This window comes from Antedon bifida, chromosome 2, assembly GCF_963402885.1.
Source record: "Antedon bifida chromosome 2, ecAntBifi1.1, whole genome shotgun sequence".
In the NCBI taxonomy this organism is placed as follows: Eukaryota; Metazoa; Echinodermata; class Crinoidea; order Comatulida; family Antedonidae; genus Antedon; species Antedon bifida.
This window is the reverse complement of record NC_136227.1, coordinates 12,091,532-12,117,496: the sequence shown is the minus strand read 5'-3', so window position 1 is coordinate 12,117,496 and position 25,965 is coordinate 12,091,532. Positions and strand designations below refer to the sequence as shown.

Genomic DNA, 25,965 nt, shown 5'->3' with positions numbered 1-25,965 from the left:
AACCCACTGGCTGGCAGCCAATTTGAACTTTTTTTCATTAAAATATTTAATTAAAAATTTTTTCAGGTAAATACATTTTTTTGGATCAAATTTTTGGTCAAAATGGCACTTCCAACAAAAATGTTGTTAATAATATTTTTTTTTTTTCAGGGGGACATTTCATTTTTAACAAAAACACTTACAATTTCACAAACCTTCAATTGTTCTTACATATGATTTTGTATTTTAAAAATGCAATTTTAACAAATTTGTTTTTTAGACAAGTCACTTAAATGCCCTATGATCCCTGTGTATTATAATGATCAAAGATGCTATTTGTACTGAATATTTTAGTATGATGTTTTATTCATCATTTTTAGTAATGCATTTTGCCATACTCTCTTTTATTGTCAACCGTCAACACACTACCAACTCCGTCCACCACCTCCTCATCATTAAATAGTGAAGAGCAATGATATTAAAGGATGTAATATAGACCCATATTAGACCCATTTTTAGTTTGTGATTATTTTTTCCATAATACAATACAAGGGCCTATACATTTTATATTACACAGTGCCCTCATACTCACTTATGGCTGGAAATTAAAAGTATGATAGTATATGTGACCTGATTTTAGTCTAGGTGACAAAGTTATTGAGTCTTCATTATGTTAACATTTAAATATTTGAATTAATTCTAAAGATTTCTTAAAACAATAATTACATTGCAAATGAAAAAGATGCTGATACCCAGATTTTTTTTCTAAATGTCAGGCCTTCTATCTGATGGTTTAATAGTACCCTCTATAATTGTTTGGCGACTTTTTTCAATTTCATTTTCAACTTGATACGACTAATTTCAACATTTGCTCTTCTAGTACTCCTTTTTAATTTTATCTGAATTGTTCACATTCCTCAAATGCATCATGTTCAAAGGAGAAAGTTTGTTTATAATTATACATTTTTCCCATTGCATGCATCTATACATACAGGGTATCAAAATGACCCGATTGTACTAGGAATGTTATATGTAGTTTCAACATTATCCAACATCTTCGATCCAATTTTGTGGTCAATGGGGTGGAAATTCACCACTTTTTGTATGTTTGTCTGTTTTTTGTTATTGCATGCATCCATACATATGGTGAATAAAAATGGCCACAATTAGGGAGCGCGTGGGGTATTAATGAGGTATCAAACTTTACTTAATTGCAATTGTACTGTGTTTTAAACTATAATTGAAACTTGCCCTTGGGCAAGTACACTTACTAGTTTGAGATATACTTTTATTCAACTGTGATATATTATTGTAAAAAGATTCTTGTTGTTTTGTTTTTTTTTTATTAACAAAAATATGTGCATTTTTCTAACATATATATTTTTTAAATGTTAAATAGAAAGGCAATACAGCATTGCATCAGGGTGCAGCAAATGGTCATGTCGATGTCTGCCAAATGTTGGTAGACATGGCAGCAGCAGTGGACCAACAAAATAATGTAAGTCATAAATTAATTTTTATAATCGCATTCATGATCAGAATCCTAAATGTTGTACTTATTCATTTTAGATTAAAATGCTTGTTCCTGAAACAGAATTGCACAAAATGCATTCCTAAAGAATGTAATTATTTTATTACGGTATATGTTAATACCTTCATATTTTTTCTTATTTTAAATTTTATTCAATTGTCTAGTTATTCAACATCTTAAATTTAACAAATTTACCATCAAGATAGTGCAGGCAAGTCAACATAGACCAAAAAAAATTAAACAAGTTTAAAATGCTATTTTTAGGGCTATTAAAATTCTGCAGTTAATCTAGCAATCATTAGGTGGATTACTGTAATTTGGTTATTAAAATCACTTTGGTTTTGAAGTTTCTTGTATAATAATAATAATATAAATTTTGTCAGTATTAATTAAGAGTAAACATGATTTATTTACCATCAAAGTCATACTACTTATTCAAATTTTGTTAATATTTCAAAAGTGATTTCTGTGCGCTTTCATTGGGATACCTATTTATATGTAAATTTTTCAGAAAATTCAGTCGATGATCACTGGTTTAAAAAAATGGAATATTTAATACAGTATTTAAAATGAATGAACGATGAAAACAATTATGCATTTCTTCAATGGCCGCAAATGGTAACTGGTTGCAGGCCTCTTAATAATTTTAAAGTCAGGTTTTTCAAAATTTACTTTGTCAATAAATGATCCAATATTGTGAAATAAGTAAATAATATTCTAATTTTAGCTATTAATTATGTGAAAATCATTAAATTTGAGGGCTCTAATCAGTCTCATAATTAGTAACTTTATTAAAACTAAAAGACAAAATTGACATGATGATTTGTTTGTCGCGAGAGGATAACGGTGTATTACTATCAGCAAGTTCTTAAAAAAAAAATAATTTTCCTCAAATTTTCAAGACTATAAAACATGTCCTACTATAACAATACAGTGCTAAATAAACTTGTCTACTAAATCTAAAATTTAGTTTTCTTCCATCTCCAAAATTTGATTATAAATAAGTGAAACTAATTAACATTTTGTTGTTATTGATTTTATCTTTCATATGTTATTATTCTATGATTTATATACTACAGCTTATGTATCTCTCAGTGTTCCTTCTTCTTTTTTTAAAATTCAAAAATGCCCTTTTGCAGCAATGTCAAATACCTACGTACTTTAATTATTATTTACAAACTTTCTTATTTACAAACGCCGGTAAAATCATAACTAAGTTTGTTTACACTTGATATACTTACTTTCTACAATGTAAATTATAATATATATAATTTCAGGCACTATAGTTATTTCAAAATTACATGCAATAATAAAGTTATTGATTAATCAATAATACTCCTCACACTTATTTAAATTTTATTAATCAAATACTGTAATTAAATAATATTGATAAATGTGGCAAATTGTTAAGTTAATTGAGATTTGCTATTCTCTTAAAAACAAAAAACCAATATATTCTTAGGCTAAATCATTCATAATTGATTTTAATTTGTATTTTTAAGTGTATATGGTCATTATTACAGTTATGATCATACTTCATTCGAAAATAATTTCCATTAAACAATTCTATAAGAGAAGGAACACAATGCGTGCAATAGCTTACCAGTATTTTCAGGTAATTCATTGCAATTATATCCTGCATTAATATCATTGAAATTATTATACTAATATATAATTCAATTCAATACAATTCAGAGGGCGCTGTAGTGCTGACGCCTGTACTCCTAGCTAACCTGGACAAATTTTTTTCTTTTTACCTTTATTTTACTGTTTTGGTTACCGTGAATTGTGTTTGTTTGTAATGCTGAATGTGTAGTAACCTAAATTTTGATTTCTGCTGACTAAGTGCCTCTCCAAAAATAACTGTTTTTCTAAACTGATTCTTAGGCCTAAAGGTGATAAAAGTGACTGTGTGAACTGTAGCGTGACACACTACAACACGGACTGTTGGTGTGAGACAATAGCCAGCTGAACAATGTGTATCAGCCAGCCTAGGCCTAGACCTATTTCGTATAGCCGTGAGTTTATGCTTTCATTTCGCTTGGCGAAAAATTATAAACGTATTCCTGAGCTTACTTACCAATACCTCAGAGATAATAAAATCCTCAAACACAAACGTTCTCGAAGAGGAGGAAGGAATATTCGGAGATGTATTGCAACTATAATTTCGCAAAGTCAAAGAAATTACAATAAAAGCGATGATAATATTGTCCAGGATAGGTTGCCTAAAGTTCTAGTTAAAATAGTGAGAGAAGAGTATGCCTTTAATAAAAGAGCTAGACTTCCATCAATACTACTCACTAATGCTAACTCACTAGTTAATAAAATGGATGAATTTGAAATTGTAATGAAGAGAGAAAATATAGATATCGCTATTATCACTGAAACTTGGTTTACTAACGATGTACCTAGTGATTCTGGAAAATTTAAATTATGTGAATATGAAGTATACCGTAAAGATCGGGCAAACAAAAAAGGAGGTGGTGTAGCAGTATACATTCGTAATCATATAGAATCTGCAAGCATTACTGAAGCTGTGATACCCGAAGATCTTGAGGTGGTGTGGATCCAGGTTAAAGTACCATCTTGTATTGGATCAATACTATGTATATGCGCTGTGTATTACCCTCCGAGGTGCAACCATGCAATGCTGCTTTCTGACCACATTGTGACAACAGTGGATAAGATTCGAGGAACACATAATAAAGCAGCATTTATTATACTAGGCGACTTCAATGAATTTGATACCGATGAGTTAGAAAACCATCTCTTACTTAAACAAGTCATTCTTTTCCCAACTCGCAAACAAAATTGCCTTGACAAAATTGTCACTGATGTTGATAATGTCTACGAAACACCCATAAAGCACAGTCCATTGGGCAAGAGTGACCACTGTGTTATCATTTGGAAGCCTTTAAATCAAATTCGCAAGCCTACCTCAAAAGCCTTGATCACAAGGCCATTCAGAGAATCTTGTATTCGATCGATGGGCCAATGGATAACTCAGGAATCATGGGAGGAGGTGTATTTGGCAGAATCAGGAGAGAAAATGGCAGAAATCCTTGAAAATATACTAAAACAAAAATATGAAGAACATTTTCCGCAAAAAGTAATTCGACGACGAAATAATGAAAAGCTGTGGATGAACTATCGCATACATAAATTGATTGATGAGCGACAAAAGGCATATAGATCTAATAATATAAATTTATGGCGAAGCCTAAGAAACAAAGTAAAGTATGAAATTAACAAAGCTAAAGAGAAACATTATAAGGATAATATAGAAGGACTAAAAAATGCACAACCCGGTAAATGGAATAAAAAAATTAAAAACATTACAGGATATAACAATAAGTCAGACAATGTTAAATTAAATAATTATGGTGAATCTGTTGAAGAACAGGCTGAACAAATTAATGAACATTTCTCAAGAGTATGTTGCCAGCTTCCACCACTCAGATTGGAAACACTTCCCTCGTACTTGCCTACAAAACCACCCCCCAAAATATACCATGGAGAAATTTGGAAGAGTTTAAACAAATTAAACTCCAATAAATCTGGCCACCCAGATGATATTCCGGTGAAACTCATTAAGCTGTTTTCTTTTGAAATAGCACAACCCCTGTTTTTAATCTTTAATACCTGTCTAAACGAAGGGGTGTTTCCAACTGTGTGGAAGACCGCATCAATTGTACCAGTACCTAAAGTTAAAAAACCGACAATGGTTGGCCAATTACGACCTATTTCACTAACTAAAATATTGGGTAGAGTATTTGAATCATTCCTAGCGGGATGGTTAAAAACGGATTTCGAACCAGTATTGGATTGTAAACAGTATGGTAACGTGAGAGGAACTAGTACAACACATTACTTAGTAGATATGTTGAATACGGTTATATCCAATATTGATGTGCCAGGGACCTACGCCACATTATGTACAGTTGATTTCACAACTGCGTTTGATAGGATAAACCATAATGTTGCTATTTCAAAGATGATAGAATCTGGTGTTAGACCGTCGATAATTCCAACGATTAGCAGTTTTCTGATGAATCGCACCCAGTGTGTGAAATTTAAGGGACATTGTTCTGGACTAAGAACTATAACGTGTGGGGTCCCCCAGGGTACCAAACTGGGACCCAGCATATTTACTGTTATGGTGAATGATGCGGGTAACACCACTAATAATCGTTGGAAATTTGTGGATGATCTAACACTGGGAGAAATAATTAATATAAAAAATAATAGTACAGCATCAGAACTTCAATCTCATTTAGATTCCTTGAGTTGTTGGTGTAAACAAAATGACATGCTACCCAAGCCTTCGAAGTGCCATGTTATTAATATAAATTTTATGAAATCCCAAATAAACTACCCCCAATTTACTATAAGTGGTGAAAAAATTGATACTGTACATAGTATGAAATTATTAGGTCTTGAGCTACAAGACAATTTAGGTTGGGATATCCAAATCAAAAGTATTATCTCTAGAGCAAGTAGAAGAATGTTTCTTCTTTATGTATTGAGAGGCTATAGTGCACCTATTGGTGACATGTTAAGTATTTATCAACTCTATATTCGACCGCTGACTGAGTATGCATGTGTTGTTTGGCACTCTAGCATTACAAAACATCAGACCAATGAAATTGAGAGGTTGCAAAAGCGAGCGTGCAAAATTATACTTGGCCAGGACTATGAGAGCTATGATACGGCACTTACTCAACTTAAAATTACCAGCCTTGCTGAACGTAGAGAAAAATTAACATTAAAATTTGGAGAAGGTATCCTTAAGTCAGAGAGACATCGTAATATGCTGCCTGCTGAAAGACCTAATATATCTAGATTACGTAACCCCAATAGATTTACATTACCTAAAATAAAAACTAACCGATATAAAAATTCAACGATTCCCTATATTATAAACAAATTAAATTCCTCTTGTGAAAAATTAAATTAAAACAAATATATAATGAATGATTGTGCAATATTACCGCCTAAAATAATCTAATGAAGAGCACTGCAGACAACGTTTAATATTAATATATACTGTAAATTTTTATTTTTTTTTTAAATTTTCTTTTTTGTATTTGTATTTTCCGAAATTTAATATATTTTTGTAGATTTTTAATGTTGTGAATATTTTAGTGAATAATTGTGCAATATTGCCACCTATACTAAAAGATAACTAGACATGAAACTCGTCACTTTGACGAGTTAGTTATCCGCACCACGACAAACGCCACGTGCACGTCATACGTTGGAATATTGCACACAGATAAAGTTTATGGCATTATGACAAGAACTGAAGAATATGATATGCTGTTAGTGCTGAATTCTGTCAATTTTGTGTCATATAGTATATACATGCAAACAGTATAAGCTGTATACATATTACATACAGTGTAGAATAGGTGAAATTACGGGACCCGCCATTTATTCCAATTTTTAACATGGCGACGGTATCAAAATGAAACACTTAGATAGCAATTTCAGAAGGAAATTATCTCAGGAACAACATATTAACGTGTAGAAGAAATTTGAATACGTAAAATATAGATGCGCACCCTTTTAAATGTGATGAACTATTACGCAAAATATGAAAATACAACTTTTTTTATTCAACTGGCCATATGATGACGTCACAACATCCGATTGGCAAAATGTTTACATGAATTCGTATCTACAATCCAATAGCTTCCAGAAAACGTTTTAATCGTGATTATCACATTTTATTCTTACGAGCTATTACAGATTAAAATTTACTGTAAAGATGAAATTAATGACCCACGTAATTAAACTTTTTAGGCATGATGACGTCATAAAAATTAAAATATTTTTATCTCATGCTAAAGAAAGTTGATTGACCTACACAATATATAAATGTAGGAGAAAAAGGAATACAGATAAGCGTGATGCGCTCCATTGAATGTGATGAGCAATAACGAAAGAGACAAAAATCCTATATTTTACATTCGTGTGGCCATACGATGACGTCACAATGTTTTTTTAGCCTTATTGATGCATGATCCGATATCTACAACTCATCAACTTCTAGATTTTGTAATAAAAATAAACGGTTAACGGTTTACTTTAGAAACTATGACTGTTTAAAAAAAGACATAATTTTGACGATTTTTTAAGCTTTTTCATAAAAAACGCGCACGAATTGTCTAATTCAACGTGTTCGTATGGCGTTATTTAAACTGAAAAAGGTCTAAATTGTTTTCAAAATTACTAGGAAAGGCTTGAAAAATATAATTCAAGAGAAAAAAATATGTTTTTAATGCTACGTGCGCACCGCGCACGTAAAAAATTGCGCGCCCGTGGGAATTTTTGACATGCTCAAAATGACAAGAAACGCGTAAAAAGTTGATTAGAAATTAATTTTGCGCATTTTGAAATTTTAAATGCGCGTGCGCGCGTAACTTCTTGTGAAACATGCCATTTTTAATCCGTAGAAAGTTTGCCCCTGATATGACTTAAATTTTGTCAAAGTGTCAATACTAAATGACTTTTGGTTTTTAATCTATGATCAATCATTGAAATTCATAAAATTGCGCGTAAGTCACGTTGCGCAATTATGACGTCATTCAAAAATAGGAGGTGCACAACTTCACGTAAATGCCCATATGTTGTCAAAGTTATGAAATGTTATGTTTACACATTTTAGAGAAACACGACTCACAAAAAGGAAGGAAGGAAAGAAGAATAATACAGAAAAACTAGATTTGAACTCGTCACTTTGACGAGTTCGGGTTATCCGCGCAAACGCAACATGCACATACTTAACTATATGAACCTCGAAAATTATTATGCCATTCTATGACATAAAATAAATATGTTTACAGTGCTTAATTGTACCTATTATGTAGCACTAGCATACACCATATTACAGTATTTTACAGAATAAACTGTATATGTTATATACAGTGTAGCATAGACAAAATTACGAGACTCATCTTTTAAATCCAATTATTAACACGATGACATCATCAAATTGACAAATAAAGATTACAAAGATAATTATCTAAATAATTACATTAAAACAAATTTGAAGAATTTTAGGCACGTAAAAGTGAGATGCGCTCTCGTTTAAACGCAGTGAACTTTTATGCAAGAGATGAAAATATGACTTTTTGAATTCAACTGGCCATATGATGACGTCACAACATCTGATTGGAAAAATATTCACATCAATTCGTATCTACAATCCAATAGCTTCCAGAAAACATTTAAATCATGATTATCACTTTTTATTCTGACGAGCTATAACAGATTGAAATTTACTGTAAAGATGAAAATAAGTGACCCACGTTATTTACGTTTTTAGACATGATGACGTTATAAAAATTAAAATATTTTTAATTCATGCGAAAGATAGTTGATTGACATGGACAATATTAAAATTTCGGGGGAAATGGAATACGTATAAGCGAGACGCGCTTTGTTGAATGTGATGATCAATAACGAAAGAGTAAAAAATCCTATATTTTACATTCGTGTGGCCATACGATGACGTCATAACATCCGAGTGGTAAAGGTTCTGCATGAATTCATATCTACAACATATCTGCTTACATATTAAATTAAAAAAATTGGGGGTCGTGGATGATCCTGAGGAGCTATAATAGATTAAAAATAGGCTTAATTTTGACAATATGTTGTCACTTTTGCAACTAAAACGCGCGCAAATGGTCTAAATCAACGTGTTCGTATGACGTCATTTTAATTTGAAATGATGTAAATCTTTTTTAAAATGACTAAGAAAGGCTGTAAAATCATAATTCAAGAAAAAAACAAATGATTTTCATGCTCCGTGCGCACCTTACGCGTAAATTTTTTCGCGCGCGTGGGAATTTTTGACATGCTCAAAATGTCATGATCAGCGTAGAAAGTTGATTAGAAATTATTTTTGCGCATTTTGAAATTTTAAATGCGCGTGCGCGCGTAACTTCTTGTGAAACATGCCATTTTTAATCCATAGAAAGTTTGCCCTTGACATGACTTAAATTTTCACCAAGTGTCAATACAAAATGACTTTTGGTTTATAATCTATGACCAATCATTGAAATTCATAAAATCGCGCGTAACTTGCGCTACGCGACTCTAACGTCATATAACAAAGTTTCCTGCACATCTACAGCTACAGGTCAATCTTATGACAAAGTTATACAATCTTATGTTGACAAGGATGACAGATATGCGTGCAACAAAATTCCGGGAAAGAAAGAAGAACAAAGAAGATGAAAAAAAAAAAGATATTTACAATAACAAGGGTTATCCGCAAAACCTTACGGTTGCGGATAACCAAAAATATTGATCTCATACAATAACAAGGAGTTATCCGCTTGGTATACCAAGCGGATAACTAATAATAATAATCAAATAAAGAACAGTGCAGATAGGTTTTAGTATATTATAATGTAAATTTTTCGTTTTTTTAAATAAAAGTGCAATTGTATTTTCCAAAATTTTGTATATATTTTAAGATTCTTAATATTTTAAATTTTAGTGAATAATTGTGAAATTTTGTAATTGTATTTTCCGAATTTATTATTGTAGTCTTTATAGATTTCATTTCAATATTTTTTATTGTAATACAAACGTTATTAGCTATGTGCTATTGTTTTTGTAATTTTATATATACCGTAATAAATAAAAAAAAAAAAAAAAAAAAAAAAAATTCAATTCAAGCAAATTATGTAGTTAGACAGGGGTAATTGTCAGCTGCATTACATCAAATCAAGACATTTTAATACAATCACACTGCTAGAAACAATTGTCAATCCAATTAATTGTGGTCCCAATATGTCCCTCATAAAGAATGGAATAATAATAATGGATAAATAAATCACATATAACTTTAAAATCATAGCACATGGGCAGTACTCACCAATTTTCATATTTGTTGCCCAAAAACCAAAATGTAAAACCACTAATGCTAGAGAATTTATTTGTTACAGACTTGCAATCAGCATTGCATTAAACTATCACATGGAAGTTTTCAAATAATATGGCCCTGTTTTTTCTGCCAAGAATATACACACTGTATATAAGTATATTTTATATGACCGATATTTTTTGTGGCAGCAGAAATGGGTCTCATAAAAAATATACTGTATAAATATACCGTATATTTATCTTGATCATTATCGATATCGTTATCTCTGATATTATATCGTATATTTCTTGCACCTTTCTGCTGCGTTATGAATATACCATCTATATTGTTCACCCATAACACAAGGTTTGTTGAGCATACCCTACTTAGAACAATTACTAAAATGTCACAGTGGACTGAAAATGTTAAGATATTTGCTCTATTTAAATGTGATAGAACCAAGGTTTCAGGGTAACAGGAGATGTGGGGTTTGGTTATCGTCAAAACAAGTGAACAGTAAGCAGTACAAAACAGCAAACTGACCATGGACAATGACTGCAAGTTGGGTAGACACGGGGTTATCCGGTCCCATATGGGATCTTCGCTAATCCGCAGCTTAGTTCACATACAAAAATATGTACGCTGCTTACATAACACCACCGTGAGTCTGAACATACCCTAAGACACTGAACAGTCCTATGTATAAAAATAAAGGTGATTAATCAATGACTCCAGCTGATAACTCCTCAACATATAACAACTAGAAAGTAGGAAGCCAATTTTGTCCTCTTCCCTGACTGACTGAGCAGATATATATGATCTGTTAATAATTTATATTGTTGTAAACCTTATTATGTAAACAGAAATATCAATGAAAATTCTTCTTCACTAAAAAGTTTTTTAAAGATATGCTACATTAGTAGCAAATTACACCTAAATCCAGCCCTCTTGACCCTTTTCCAACATGGCTGTTGAAAAAGTGTGTCATCCAATGGAATAGTTTTATTGCCAGTATTGTATGTCTGTGGATTGTTGAATTGTTTAACTACTGAATAATAATTTAAACGAACCACAATTGGCCTATAAAATTAGAAGTTAAAAAAAACTAGAGGTGTCATTTATTATGAATTTTATGTGCGAGAGCATTTCCGGCCATCTAGAGGTGTCATTTAACCAAATTTGCTTTAAATCTCGTTCCCTTTTCAGATCCTTGCTAAGGCCCTGGACATTTGGCCAATCCCCTTATGCCCCTGTAAATAATTCTAAGCATGCGAAACAAAATACTGATTATTGATTATTTGAAAGTGGATAATTTAAAAACATAAAATATGTTGGTATGACATGGATGATACACACACAATATATCATATATACTTGGTTTGTCTTTCTTGTGCTTTTTCTGTATCTTGGTATGCTAGCTTTAAAGTTTAAAAAAATTTAGATAAAATGAATTACATTTTTTTCTTACTATTAGTTTTGACAGCTGAATTCAATTAGCTTGGTGTTTATGAACATCTATTACTACATTAATACATAACTTGCTTGCTCATCTTGATTGTGCTAAATACTTATGCTAGGGTTTAATTTCCAGATTTTTTGTCCTCTTTTAATACTATACAATCAAGTATTTTAATGAAATCAGAAAAACAGCTTAAAGAATAATAAGAACTAAAGATAGTAAGAACGCTAAAGATATTGTTAACAGTGCCATAAGTAGAAAGTAATTATGTCTGATGAGTATCACCCTTCCTCACCATTACCTTGTCTTTAGTAAGTCAGGGCGTTTAGTGTTTACCCAAGATGGAAAACCAATAGGATAAGAAACTCGTTTCTCACTACTGCAATGAGTCAATTCAATGAAACTTACATACATTGATTATTTTATGCTATACCCTCACACACACCAATCTTGCTTGTGTTTTATATTTTGAACGATTTATTTTATCTGTATTTTACCAAATTTTAACCTTTTTTAACTCATTTTTATGTGAATTTTTAACTTTGAACAAACAAAAATAATGTACATATTTTACTGTGTTTGACCATGAATAAATGAATACTAGGCCGGTAATTTGTTTTGTTTTATACCTAATTAGGCCTACTGTAATAATATCACAGAATTCAAATTGTTCTAGCCTAATTATATAGTTTTCAATATATTAAATACAAAAATACTAAAGAAATATAAAATGGAGACTGCTTTATTTTTTTTATACATAAGAAATATTATAATAATAATTATTATGATACTGTAGAATATAATTTTAAAGTTTTTTACTAAAATATAATATTTTTGGCATCATCATGTGGTACCACTCACACAGTGATAAAACCTAACATGGCTGTTCAAGTGAGGAAAGCTTCTCCTTTCACCTCCTTTTAAACAATTTAAGCATCTATATATAAATGTACGTAGGGCAAAATTCGGTAAATCGCGCGTTATTTCTAGAATGTTTACTCGATGGTATATAAAGTTGGTTCGTACTTTCGGTACTGATTTTAACCACCTAATTAAATTGAGTTAGATAATTAGTTATTATACAAATTTTAAAGATGCAACTGATTATCAGTGATTAGACTCTCAATATAAAATCTGGTATTGATGATGATACACGTTATCTTTTGCATTAGTGTTTAGTGGTTACAATAATATATAAACCACAAAATGATTGTCCAACTCTTTCTGTGTACCAATCCAATTGTACCCAACGTTCCAAATTAATTAATCAAAAATAGTTGTGGTTTATTAAATTCCACAAATGTAAAATTTATGGAGGGCGACATTCAAGTTTATCTAAATTGTGTGCACAATAAAAAGAAGTTTGCTATTCATTTTGTATAACAAACACATGGAATATTTTAAATAACATTTTTTTTCTATTGTTCACTAATCGTTACTAATACTTTATCGTTTTATAGCATTGCTATGTTTTAATATTGTTGGTGTTCCACTTAGTGCTTTTTGACAATTAAGCTTAAATATAGTTGTTACTGTGTGCAAAACAATATCAGTTTTTTGTGCCAACACTGTACAGTTATATGTTCTAATTTAAAATATAATCTTTAATGTGTATTATTATCAATACATAATGCTATACATTATGTTTTTTCACGCTATGGTCATAAATTTCCATTTGAAATACTTATAAAACATTTACAATAACAATAGTAATAATAATAATAATAATAATAATAATAATAATAATAGTGCCTTGACCATTTTATTAAATTAATATTATTTTTTTAAACAGTATTTAATCAAAAGGTGTATTGTCCCAAAATCATGAAAAATGAAGATTAATTAAATCAGATTTTGAATATGTTATTTTGTAGGGTTTTAATAAAGTTACTATAATCACTTCCGTAGAAAAAAAAAATGTTTTCACTTATAAAATGACAAATAAATGGTTAAATTCAACCAAAAACCCATTGGCTGGCAGCCAATTTGAACATTTTTTCATTAAAATATTTAATTTAAAATTTTTTCAGGTAAATACATTTTTTTGGATCAAATTTTTGGTCAAAATGGCACTTCCAACAAAAATGTTCTTAATAAAACTTTTTTTTTTTCAGGGGGACATTGCATTTTTAACAAAAACACTTAAAATTTCACAAACCTTCAATTGTTCTTACATATGATTTTGTATTTTAAAAGTGCAATTTTCACAAATTTGTTTTTTAGACAAGTCACTTAAATGCCCTATGATCCCTGTGTATTATAATGATCAAAGATGCTAGTTGTACTGAATATTTTAGTATGATGTTTTATTCATCATTTTTAGTAATGCATTTTGCCATACTCTCTTTTATTGTCAACACACTACCAACTCCGACCACCACCTCCTCATCATTAAATAGTGAAGAGCAATGATATTAAAGGATGTAATATAGACCCATATTAGACCCATTTTTAGTTTGTGATTATTTTTTCCATAATACAATACAAGGGCCTATACATTACACAGTGCCCTCACTAATCATTTATTTATTTTTTTAATTTCTTTTTTTGTTCACACTTTTAGTACCTGTGTACTGTTCAATAAAGGCCAAAAAATCTGTAAAAAATGTAATTTAATTTATTTTTTTAGACCTTTTTTACGAAACACCTTTTAATTGAAATAACATTTAAAATAAAAGAAAAACAATTACCAGCATTAAACTAGATGATGATTTCATTTCATTATTCGGTCTATTTCAGTATATGCATAAAAAAAACCTGAAATTGTGGAGACCGGGGTCAACCTAAGTGAACTTAATCACTGAGCTATACGGTAATATTTGTTGTCTTAGTCTAATTTGGCATTTTTAGTCGCGTGCAAATGAGACTCTATAGCTCACTATGTCGATCGATAGGTCGGTCGGTAAACACTAACTCAAATTTGCGCACGTGACTGCAGCCATGTATATGGCCTTGTTAATCATCTATTTAAATAATAATAAATACAACATAGTATAAAACTGACTCCAAATAACGAGAGGCAAGCCATGATTCAACGTTTCAATCTTTATTTGATCATCATCAGGAATTATTACAAAATGTAAGCATTATTGTTATTATTATGGAATGCTTTATTAAATAGGTAACAGCAGTGAGCACCAGTGCTTTTCACAGTCTGTAGTATAATTAAAATGATTCCATCTTCTATCATTGTTATATTTATTCATCTTCTTCATCATTGTAAGACAATAACAAAAGCAAACCCACTGTAATGTTGGTGTTGCTATAGTTATTTAATGTTTTTCATACTTTAGAACAATGACAGATTATCAATGCTTACTTTATAGCATTCATTCAAGTATAAGCAATAATGTCAACAGTATACTATTTGAAGATCACAAGATAAAAAGATCAACTTTAATGATTTTGTAAAGCTTAATATTTGTTAACAGACTGTTCATTCTTTTAAATTCAAACTTTATTTATCCACAAAATATCAAAGACTAAAAATAAACTTGTTACAAAAATGAAAAAAATTTTAAAACACTGACCGTGCCTTAAGTTGCATGGTCATTGACACTATTTTAACTAAAATAACTAACTTAAATTTAAAGTTTAGTTAGCAAAGTTCAAAAGGATGAACTAAAACACCTAATAAAAACCTTAAAAGAGGCTATGAGGATGCTTGTTTTTCTTGTCTTACCATTATTGAATAAATGTTATTGAATTGAAATTAAATTGAATTGAATTCACAGCCTACACATATAATATGTGTAAAATTGGTACAATAATGGCACGAGGTGAATGATGAAAGGTTATATATCAACGAGGCGATATTCAACCTTTCATCATTCACCAAATGGCATTGTTTGTACCATTACACGAATATAAAACATTCAATATTTGTTTTATATAACATCTAAATAGATTCCTGTCATTTGAATCAAATAAAAGGTAGGCCTAGCCAAGGCCTACATTTGATCACATTGATTAACAGTAACATTTGGTTTTAAATAATTATATTAGATATTATTATTTATATGGATTTTATAAATGCACCTACTGTTAGTGTTAATTATGTCAACAAACGACAAAACAATCCTAGGCCTGGCAAGGCTAATACGAGCAGGTCTAGGCCTACTACTAGGCCTAGGCTGAAAGACAGCAATACGAAACTTGTCAGGCAACTGGAATTAATCCAGGCTAAATTGTTTTTTCCAACGATTCCACGTCTTGTAGAGATGTTCCCATTAATTAATCAAAATCCTAAAAACGATCTAAAGCTAATTTAAATGCCTTTTTGAATGAGATTAGTACATATATGAGGCCTGGCATCACAAAAGCGGCGCAGAGTCGCAACCCGAACTTTTGAGATATTTAGCCTTGAAGTTCAGAATGTGAAAATCGACCTAACCTATCCATTTTAAAATTTCAATAAAAAACGATACTATAAACACTTATCTTTAACATATCCAACTCTTGTTCATAAAAAAATATCACAAGTATGTGTATTTTGCAATTCGTTTCCATTGAAAATCATTAGGAAATTGTATTTTTGTTCACTCAAGAATCAACTTTCTTTACGGCGCTTTTGTAAACAAACCGTTTACCCGAATGACGTCATGTTTGGTACCTATCTGTTCGGAAATATATCAGCTACCATAATTTTTAACAACCTAAGGGATTTTTTTTAATCTAGCCAATGGAAATTGGTTTTATTAAGGTGTTAAGTTGCTGAAATTTCTAACAAGAATTTGTGAATCCTTGACTGTGATTGGCTATAGAGATAAATTACGCTCTCTGATTGGCTGACGCTTTTGTTTACGATGAAACAGCATGTCTTCCATCGTAGTTTCTCGAATGAACGTTTTAACATTAAATGAATATTTAGGAAGTTAATCGTTATTTTTATCCATATATTTTCAACTAGTTTGCCGTTATTGAGAGGAAAATAGCGAGTTTTGACAGAGAGTCTGGTCGCGTTGATCGGCGGGCTAGGCTAGGCCAAGCTAATCGGCGTCGCTACTTCATTGTTGATTTTCTCAAAATAAAGATTTCCTGAGTTAGAAAGTATCTCGTATGTTTTCATTAATAACTCTTCATATAATAAACCAATTTTAATAAACAACGCCTCATTTTAAAGCTTATTAAATGTAGATTACGAATATATAAAAATCTAAAAAATGATTATTTCCGACACTACGCCGATTTTGTGATGCCATTCCTCATATATCTCCAAATCGTACACAAAAATACATTGCTGCATACAGTATGTTATGCGCGATTTGAACGATTTGCAAAAAATTCCTTGCGCAATTTGAAATTGCGCAAAGAATTCTTGCGCAATTTGAAATTTGCGTGCTAACGTCGACGATTGGTTAACAATAATAATTTATTTGAAACTAAAAATGAAACATAATAAATGCGAAGATAACATGTGTATAATACACAACATAAATGGCATACACAATTAAATAATATTATCACTCATTGTAACTTGAAATAAATCAAAATAAATGTAAAAATAACAAAAAATAATGTAGTAATACACAACATAGTCTACCGCCACCAACGTTTAGACTTGCTATCAAAACATAGCCAGTAGTAGTGCCTGGCTAGAGTAATACCCGCCCGCCGGAGAACACCACCGCTTCGTTTTCCTTTGTCGGGTCTTCGTTGGTATGCTAACAATAACAACATTTTCACTATTAAAATAAGGAAATGCGATATTATCTTTAATTTTTAATCATTCTTAGAAATTACTATAAAAATATGGGTGTGCATGATTTCACAATCTGTCGAAAAACCTTGCGCAATTTGGAGATTACTTGCGCAATTTATTACGTTTCTTGCGCAATTTGAAACAGATGTTTCAATTTAAATTGCGCAAGGAATTCTTTGCGCAATTTTAAATTGCGCAAATCGTTCAAATTGCGCATAACACAGTATCTTGCGGTGGTGTTTACAAACAAAATAGAGACAAGACAACAGGTGGCGCTGTTGTATTTCACAATAATTTGTACACAAGATTTTTTTTTCATCCGCGAAACGTTTTTTTTTTTGTACACAAAAATGTTTAAGAAGTACTATTATTTATTATTAAACGATCGTTTAATAGTGCGTACTATTGCACGCCATGTGACCCACTATCGTCCAATCAAAATCAGGAATTTATTGAGGTATTATATAATATACAATAATGACAAAATATGATGTTTTAATTAAGTTTAACTAAAAATGAAAAACTACAATATGTATTCCCTTTGCGGTCAGCCATTTTTTATTGTTGCAAAGTTTCAAAATGATGCAATGAACTTTACTCCGTCCATTGGATTGAATGTTAAATCAACCAAATTTAAGTCCTGATAATGAACAGAACAGAGTATGCTCAGTATAATGTGCATAAGCATGCGCAGATTAATATTTTGTGTAGATTACCATATCCTTTCATCTACCGTCCCCTTCGTCTACCATTTTGTCATAAAGTCACTAGTAGGTTTTAGGCCTATTGTAAATTCAGTGATTTCAAATTTTAACAGCACACACCGTATAACAGCTAATACTAAATAGTAGTACTAATCATTGTCAGTATTGTCATTTCTATTGTAAATAAATAGTCAACAGAGACCTCTTAGAATCAGGCTTCTGAGTCATGTTAGGCATACATTCTACTCATTCACTCTTTACCAAAATTTGGGATTTTTAAAATGTCTTTCTTTCTATGATATTCATTTATTACTGACAATTTTATACTTATAGTTTCATTCTACTGTAAAAAAATGCTACTCTCTTTGTCATTACATTCAGCCTCTTACATTAACATTCAAATTAATTCAGAATAAACACATTTGGATGATGAAGCCTAAAAAACAAAACAGAAATAACTAAAATACAAATAAATTTTGATTTTATATATACATTATTTATGCTACCTTTTATAGGTATAAAACATACAGTGCTAGTTAAAGGGGATTCTGGGTTTAAAATTGCTTTTAAATATTGTTTATTAATTAAATAACAATATAGACATGTCAGAATGAAAAAGTAATAACGAGAAATTAAAAAAATTAAATTTCATATACATTTTAGGGTAAATTCATGGAAAGTCTGTTTTTAAGCAGCTTAGATGCACGTTTTAGACGTGTGCGCCTCACAAGTGGCCAGTCTGATCTGTTCTCCAAGTTTCTGTAAAATTACAGTTTCTGTACACTGAAATCTGTGTGTTTAATGCCACATCGAACTTTTCCTGGTTATTACTGACCGTTGTATATATTTGTGAAGATAACATCGTTGGTCTATTAGCGAAACTAATGTTCCGTTTTTCCTAGGCCAGTTTCGCTTGCCTTTCTACTCACATTCCTGTGCAGTCAGCCTTCGCGGTCAGCCGTATCCACGGTTCATTCAACATTCTTTGCCGGATTTGTCAACTACGGTAGGCCTAGGATTGTAGTAGTCGGCTTACTTCACAGAACCGAATCGTCTTATCATAACGGGTGTTCATTGACTTTAATTTCAACCTGTCAGTTCATCTATAGCGTCTATGATTTACTACGATCGTGATCAACTTCTCAGATTATCTGGAAACTTAAAGTCATCGTTGACTCCATCTGAAATTGACACTATAAATCGTTTGAATATCAATGCCTTTACCACATGCCGAGCATTCTCAACTCGAAAAACACATAGAGGAAAGAAGGCTGGTCGACGACGAAGCAAGCTTATCTCTGCCGCCTCTGAACACATCTCTCAACCTCGCGGACCTGTTTCCGTGGATACTGAACAATCTCGTAGTTCGAGTTCCATCTGTTTTGGACTGTGGAATGCACGTTCTTTAAGAAATAAAACTGTTCACATTTGTGATTTTATTTTGGATGTTGAATGTGACATTTTAGTAATTACCGAAAGTTGGTTGAAAGGTGATGCAAGTGACAACCACTTTATCGCGGACGTGAGTAACACCCTCCCAAATTTCGTGGTGTCACACGCGCCACGCCCTACAGGTGGACGCGGAGGTGGAATATGCATCATTTCGCACCGTGGACTCCAAATAAAACCAAATGTTTCAACAAGTTTCCGGTCTTTCGAACATATGGATATCAAGATCACTTCCAATTCATCTGTAATTAACTTGATTGCAATTTACAGACCACCACCATCGACCAAAAACAAACTTACCTTTGACTTGTTCATCACTGAATTCTCATCACTTCTTGAATCAGTCTCTTGCACCAAAAACCTTCTGATTGTTGGTGATTTCAATATTCACACAGATGACCTCTTGGACAACAACACCAAGCGATTTGATGAACTGCTTGACACGAGTTGTCTTCATCAACATGTCCAAGGCCCCACTCACGTTAGTGGGCACACATTGGACCTTCTAATCTCTCGGAAAAACGACAACATAATAAAACAAACCACTGTCAAACAAGGACTACCTTCCGACCATATGGCTGTCATCAGCCTGATGGATTTATCACATCCTAAACAACCAACGCGGACAACCTCCTTCCGCAAACTTCGTAACATTGATCTAAATTGTTTTGTGGAAGATATAATGAATTCGCCGCTCGTCTGCGCACCGGAAGATAATGTCTCCGATCTCGCTGACCAATACAATAATGTATTGCAGTACATCCTTGACCAACATGCTCCGTTAACAACTAAACTGATCACCATTAGACCACGGGCACCATGGTACACGAATGAACTCCGTGAAGCGAAGTGCGTCAAACGGAGATCAGAACGCAGAATGTTGAAATCTGGTTTGGATATCGACAAACAGAGGTACAAGTTGGAATGCAAAGCATATAAAGATATGCTAGATCTAGCAAAATGCAATTATCATCGCAATGAAATCGCTAATGCGGATGACAAGAACCTTTTCCGCATCCTCGGTCGATTCTTCTCCTGTTCTGCCGAAACACACATCTTCAATGGATCTCGCAAACCAGTTTGGCTGTTTCTTTAATGAAAAGATTCTGAAGATTTGCAAGAAACTTAACTCCATAAACACTCCACTAATAACTGTCAACGTCGACGATTCATGTAATAGTAGTTTCGCTGAATTCGAGCAAACATCAGAAGATACGGTACGCAAAGTCATTGCTGAAAGCGCATCTAAGTCCAGTAGACTTGACCCAATTCCAACATGGTTACTAAAAAACTGCATTGACGCTCTACTACCGCATATCACTAAAATCGTCAACATGTCGCTGTCATCAGGTACTGTACCATCTGCATTTAAATTGTCCCTCGTTATTCCACTGTTGAAAAAGCAAAATCTCGACTCCAACGTCCTACAAAATTATAGACCAATTGCAAATCTTCCCTTCCTTTTCAAAGTCTTGGAAAGAATTGCAACTGCTCAGATAAAAGCATATATGGATGAACATTTCCTGTTTTCAAAAGTCCAATCAGCCTACCGCCGCTTCCACTCAACTGAAACCGCTTTATTACGTGTTACAAACGATCTACTACTTGCTAATAGACAAAGGTAATGAAGCTGTACTTATTCTACTTCAACGAATCCAAAATTCCGCCGCAAGACTTATCACTGGCACTAAACGACATGAACATATTTCTCCCGTTTTTCGTGACTTACACTGGTTGCCTGTAGTTCAGCGCATTCGTTTTAAAATCCTGTTGCTGACATATAAGGCCATCAACGGATGTGCTCCAGCCTACATATGTGACATCATTACTCCGTCAACCAACTCTTCGCTTCGTTCATCCTGCAGACTTCTTCTCAAACCTGGACCCCGTTCCAGAACTCGGTTTTACGGTGATCGTGCTTTCGCTGTCGCAGCCCCAAAACTCTGGAACACTCTACCCCTCAAAATACGCTTCATCAAAATCTGTAATCACATTTAAAACTAAACTCAAAACTCATCTTTTCAGAGAAGCATAATCACACGCTACTACTTGCACATATCTTGGAAAACACAGCGCTTTGAAACCTTTGTCTCTTGCGCTTTATAAATGTTATTTATTATTATTATTATTAGAGAAGCTCATTAATATTCATGAGATATTCACAAAATCACGTCATCAGTGGATTCCAAACTCGCGACGTCATGTACATTGTGTTTGTCGACTAATTTACATCTCTCTTCCTTGTCAAACGACGACCACCCGATCATTGTGAAATACATTTTTTGTAGATTTTCTAAGCTAGGCCTAAAGTGTAATAATAACAGTAGCATATATTTATTTGACATTTAATGAAATACAAAATTTAGTACAGATCATGGAGTCATAAATTATACTATTTTTATACCTCTATAGTACAGATCGTATTCGGCTTCACATACTAGCCTAAATCATTTTTTTTATGGGTGAGAGCCATTCTGACTAGGGATTCCATGCCACGATGGATGGCTACGTTAAAATATTGGGGCCCATGGGCCTAGCTAGCCTACTAAGCGATTGGCCCATAAATAACAAAACTCAGTGGATTCCAAACCCATCCTATTAACCAAACTCCTAAACAATATAAACCTAAAACGTTCTACAAAATCGGCTGCAAATATTGAGGCAAAACAGGTCCATAGAAAATTGACTTTATAAATGGGAATTAAGACCGACTAAAATTACATCAGATAAGCATAATTTTACAAAAGTAATTGATATGGTTAATGATAACAAGTCGTCGGAAGATCAACCATTTCACAAATGTTTCTATTCTGTAACACAGTGTCATATAGCCGTAGCTGCACAATTTTGGCTTCACTTCACAGCCTTCATTCTGCTTCACCGCTCGCTTATAATAAGTGAAACTTTTACCGTTCAAGAGACAAACAATTATATTTTATTTTTTACTATTCATTTTAAACCCGGAACCCCGCTTTAATAATCAAACAGAAATAAAACTTGGTTTAATTTGGTTGCCAACGCAATGTAGGCGCTATGCAAGTGAGTTAACCAATAACAAGCAACAGTTCGGATAGTCCATCACATTGTGATTGGTCAATTTGCTTGATTTAATTAAAAAATTGGACAGACTACAGCCAAATGGACAGACTAAATGTTGGGACAAACTTGACTTATTACACGCAATTATTACTCGGTAATCACCTCTGTAGTCCCATGGGTACTCTTTTAAATAGTTATTGATTACACTGCCTTAAAATCTTCTTTAAATAATAATTGTGTAAATGAATTTGACCAGGACCTTTACCATGCAAATCCATATCAATACTTTGAGTTACAATTGTAGATAATATATTGATATTCATTTGTAGCTATACACTAGGCTTCATTATCTTAAGATTATTAGAGTATGCGTATTACAGCAGTATGATCATACGCACTGTTTATATTTTGTGTGGTGTAACAAGTACAGGGGGAGGCATAGCTACAGCAGTATGATCATAATCACTTATAGGGCTGGAAATCATTCAAATATAGGTTTGTAATTGTATTAAACTACTGTTGAGTAGGGAGTACGGCAAAACATCTGACCAATTACTCAACTCCCTGACGCAAAGCTACTCCACAGTAGTTTAAAGACACCTTCCCTACAATTTGTGACGTTTTGTAAAAATAATACATATATATTAGTTTAAAAACATTAAACCAGGTCATTACTTGTCTTAAATGTACGTTTTATGGTAAATTATGATAAAAAGTGAGGTTGTGGGTTCGAGTCCCACCCTTGAACTACTTTCGATTTTTTTCGCAAGTATTCTCAAATGTACTTCGTATGAACAATCATTCAAATATACCAAATTCTATATTGTGTGGTGTCTGGTAGGGGTATGGCTACATCAGTATGGTCATACTCGCTTAGTGCTGGAAAATAATAGTATGTGACCTGATTTTAGTGAAGGTGACAAAGTCACATTCCTCAAATATGCATCATGTTCAAAGGGACTTTAATACCATATAACCATAACATCTTTATTATAGGTCTAATAGAGAGTTTGTATACATTTTTCCCATTGCATGCATCTATACATACAGGGTATCAAAATGACCCAATTGTACTAGGAATGTTATATGTAGTTTCAACATTATCCAACATCTTCGATCCAATTGTGTGGTCAATTTTGTGGAAATTCCCCACTTTTTGTATGAATTTTTCTGTTTTTTGTTATTGCATGCATCCATACATATTGTGAATAAAAATGGCCACAATTAGGGAGAGCATGGGGTATTAATGAGGTATCAAACTTTACTTGATTGCAATTATACTGTGTTTTAAACTATAATTGAAACTTGCCCTTGGGCAAGTACACTTACTAGTTTCAGATATACTTTTATTCAACTGTGATATATTATTGTAAAAAGATTCTTGTTGTTTTGGTTTTTTTTTTATTAACAAAAATGTGCATTTTTCTAACATATACTTATTTTTTAAATGTTAAATAGGATGGCTCTACAGCATTGCATTTGGCTGCATACTTTGGTAACGTCGATGTCTGCCAAACATTGGTAGACATGGCAGCAGCAGTGGACCAACAAAATAATGTAAGTCATAAATTAATCGCATTCATGATCAGAATCCTAAATTTTGTACTTATTAATTTTAGATTAAAATGCTTGTTCCTCAAACAGAATTGCACAAAATGCATTCCTAAAGAATGTAATTATTTTATTACGGTATAGAGGCTACTTGTTAATACCTTCATATTTTTTCTTATTTTGAATTTTATTCAATTGTCTAATTATTCAACATCAAGATAGTGCAGGCAAGTGAACATAGACCGAAAAAAAGTTTAAAATGCTATTTTTGAGGCTATTAAAAATCTGCAGTTAATCTAGCAATCATTAGATGGATTACTGTAATTAGGTTATTAAAATCACTTAGGTTTTGAAGTTTCTTGTTGGTATGACAACTACAACTAATGCAGCTCCTGCATTGTATCTGTCTCAGAATATCCTGTATAATCAATCTTCTTCAAACTTGTTTTTTATCAGTACATTAGTAATGCTAATTTTAATACAATTTTTTATAACGATTATAATATTATTGAATGCTTTTCATGTTGGCAACACATTTTTCACTGTGTGTATCATTTTGGTAAATTAAAACAAAATAAGAATGCCAGTTTTGCTATAAAAAAAGGAAAGCTTAAAAATTGTCTACGGTAAATATTTGCCGCATGCTCAAATTGAACACCAAAGATCGAATCAAGTTTTTCTTTTGGATGAAAACTCTTTCTTTACGCTTGCTCATTAGCTATTTCTGTTAGCAATTGCTCACTATTATAACATTATATTTCCATACCTTCATTCCTAACAATCAATCCTTCTGGTTGCTATGTTTTATTAGTTGAAATGGAGAAAGACCACAAAGACAAAGACATTCAAAATGCACATGCTCAAATTTCGGCAGTAACACCTATTAAGAAATAATCTTTTGGTTCACATATATTTACTTACTGTCAATCGATAGTATTATCAGCATTCATGATACTGTGTCTATGAATGATGGGGTTGGGGTAAAGATATCAATATGACCAGAGGATTGGTACCTGCTGTCTCTTTTTTTATAAATTTGTTAAATTATTAAATCTGACTTGTGCATTTATGTACAGGATAGCACCATTTTAGTATTTGAATTGTACAAATTTTTCGGTCTTATGTAGTAGGTTGCACAGCATTTCTGCAGGCATAATGCATATTTTTCTTGACTTATAACATGATATCAACTATAACATTTCTATTTAGTATTTGATAAGGCAAAGTATTTCTTGAAGTAGTAGGTTGCACTGCATGTTTTTTGTTTCTTTCATATGAAATATTAAATCCATTACTGTAGTAGTACATTGTTTACAATACAAATGTCCACTCACTCACTCCTATATATAGGAGATATGGAAACCAATTCACGGTTTGTTACTTGGAGTTGTGTTATGATGATTAAAATTAGCAGAGGTTTACTTTTTACATCTCATAGTAGTTGATGAATCAAGTCAATACAATGACATCGTCATGACAGAATCCAAAATGGCCTGTAATTTGGCAGGAAAAAAACAATTGTTTTTCAAAATACATTTTTTTGTCCATACAATATACAATACAATGTACAATAGGCCTACTATCTTAAAACAAAACAGTAATTTGCTTGCTTTAAATTGATCGGTTATAAAATGCTACAAGAAATTATGGATAACAACAAGGCAGAAGATT

The 25,965-nt window shown here is 32.1% G+C and overlaps 1 protein-coding gene and 1 long non-coding RNA gene across 2 annotated transcripts in view; both read left to right on the top strand.

Annotated features, from left to right (window-relative positions):
- The window catches only part of LOC144858820 (uncharacterized), a 240,976-nt gene that overhangs the window by 43,497 nt on the left and 171,514 nt on the right, over positions 1 to 25,965 (top strand). The gene's annotated exons all lie outside the window — the stretch shown is intronic.
- On the top strand, positions 943 to 24,700 carry LOC144835203 (uncharacterized). The gene is made up of 3 exons (XR_013611068.1): positions 943 to 993; positions 1,775 to 1,848; positions 24,641 to 24,700. It is a non-coding gene; the product is annotated as an uncharacterized LOC144835203 (long non-coding RNA).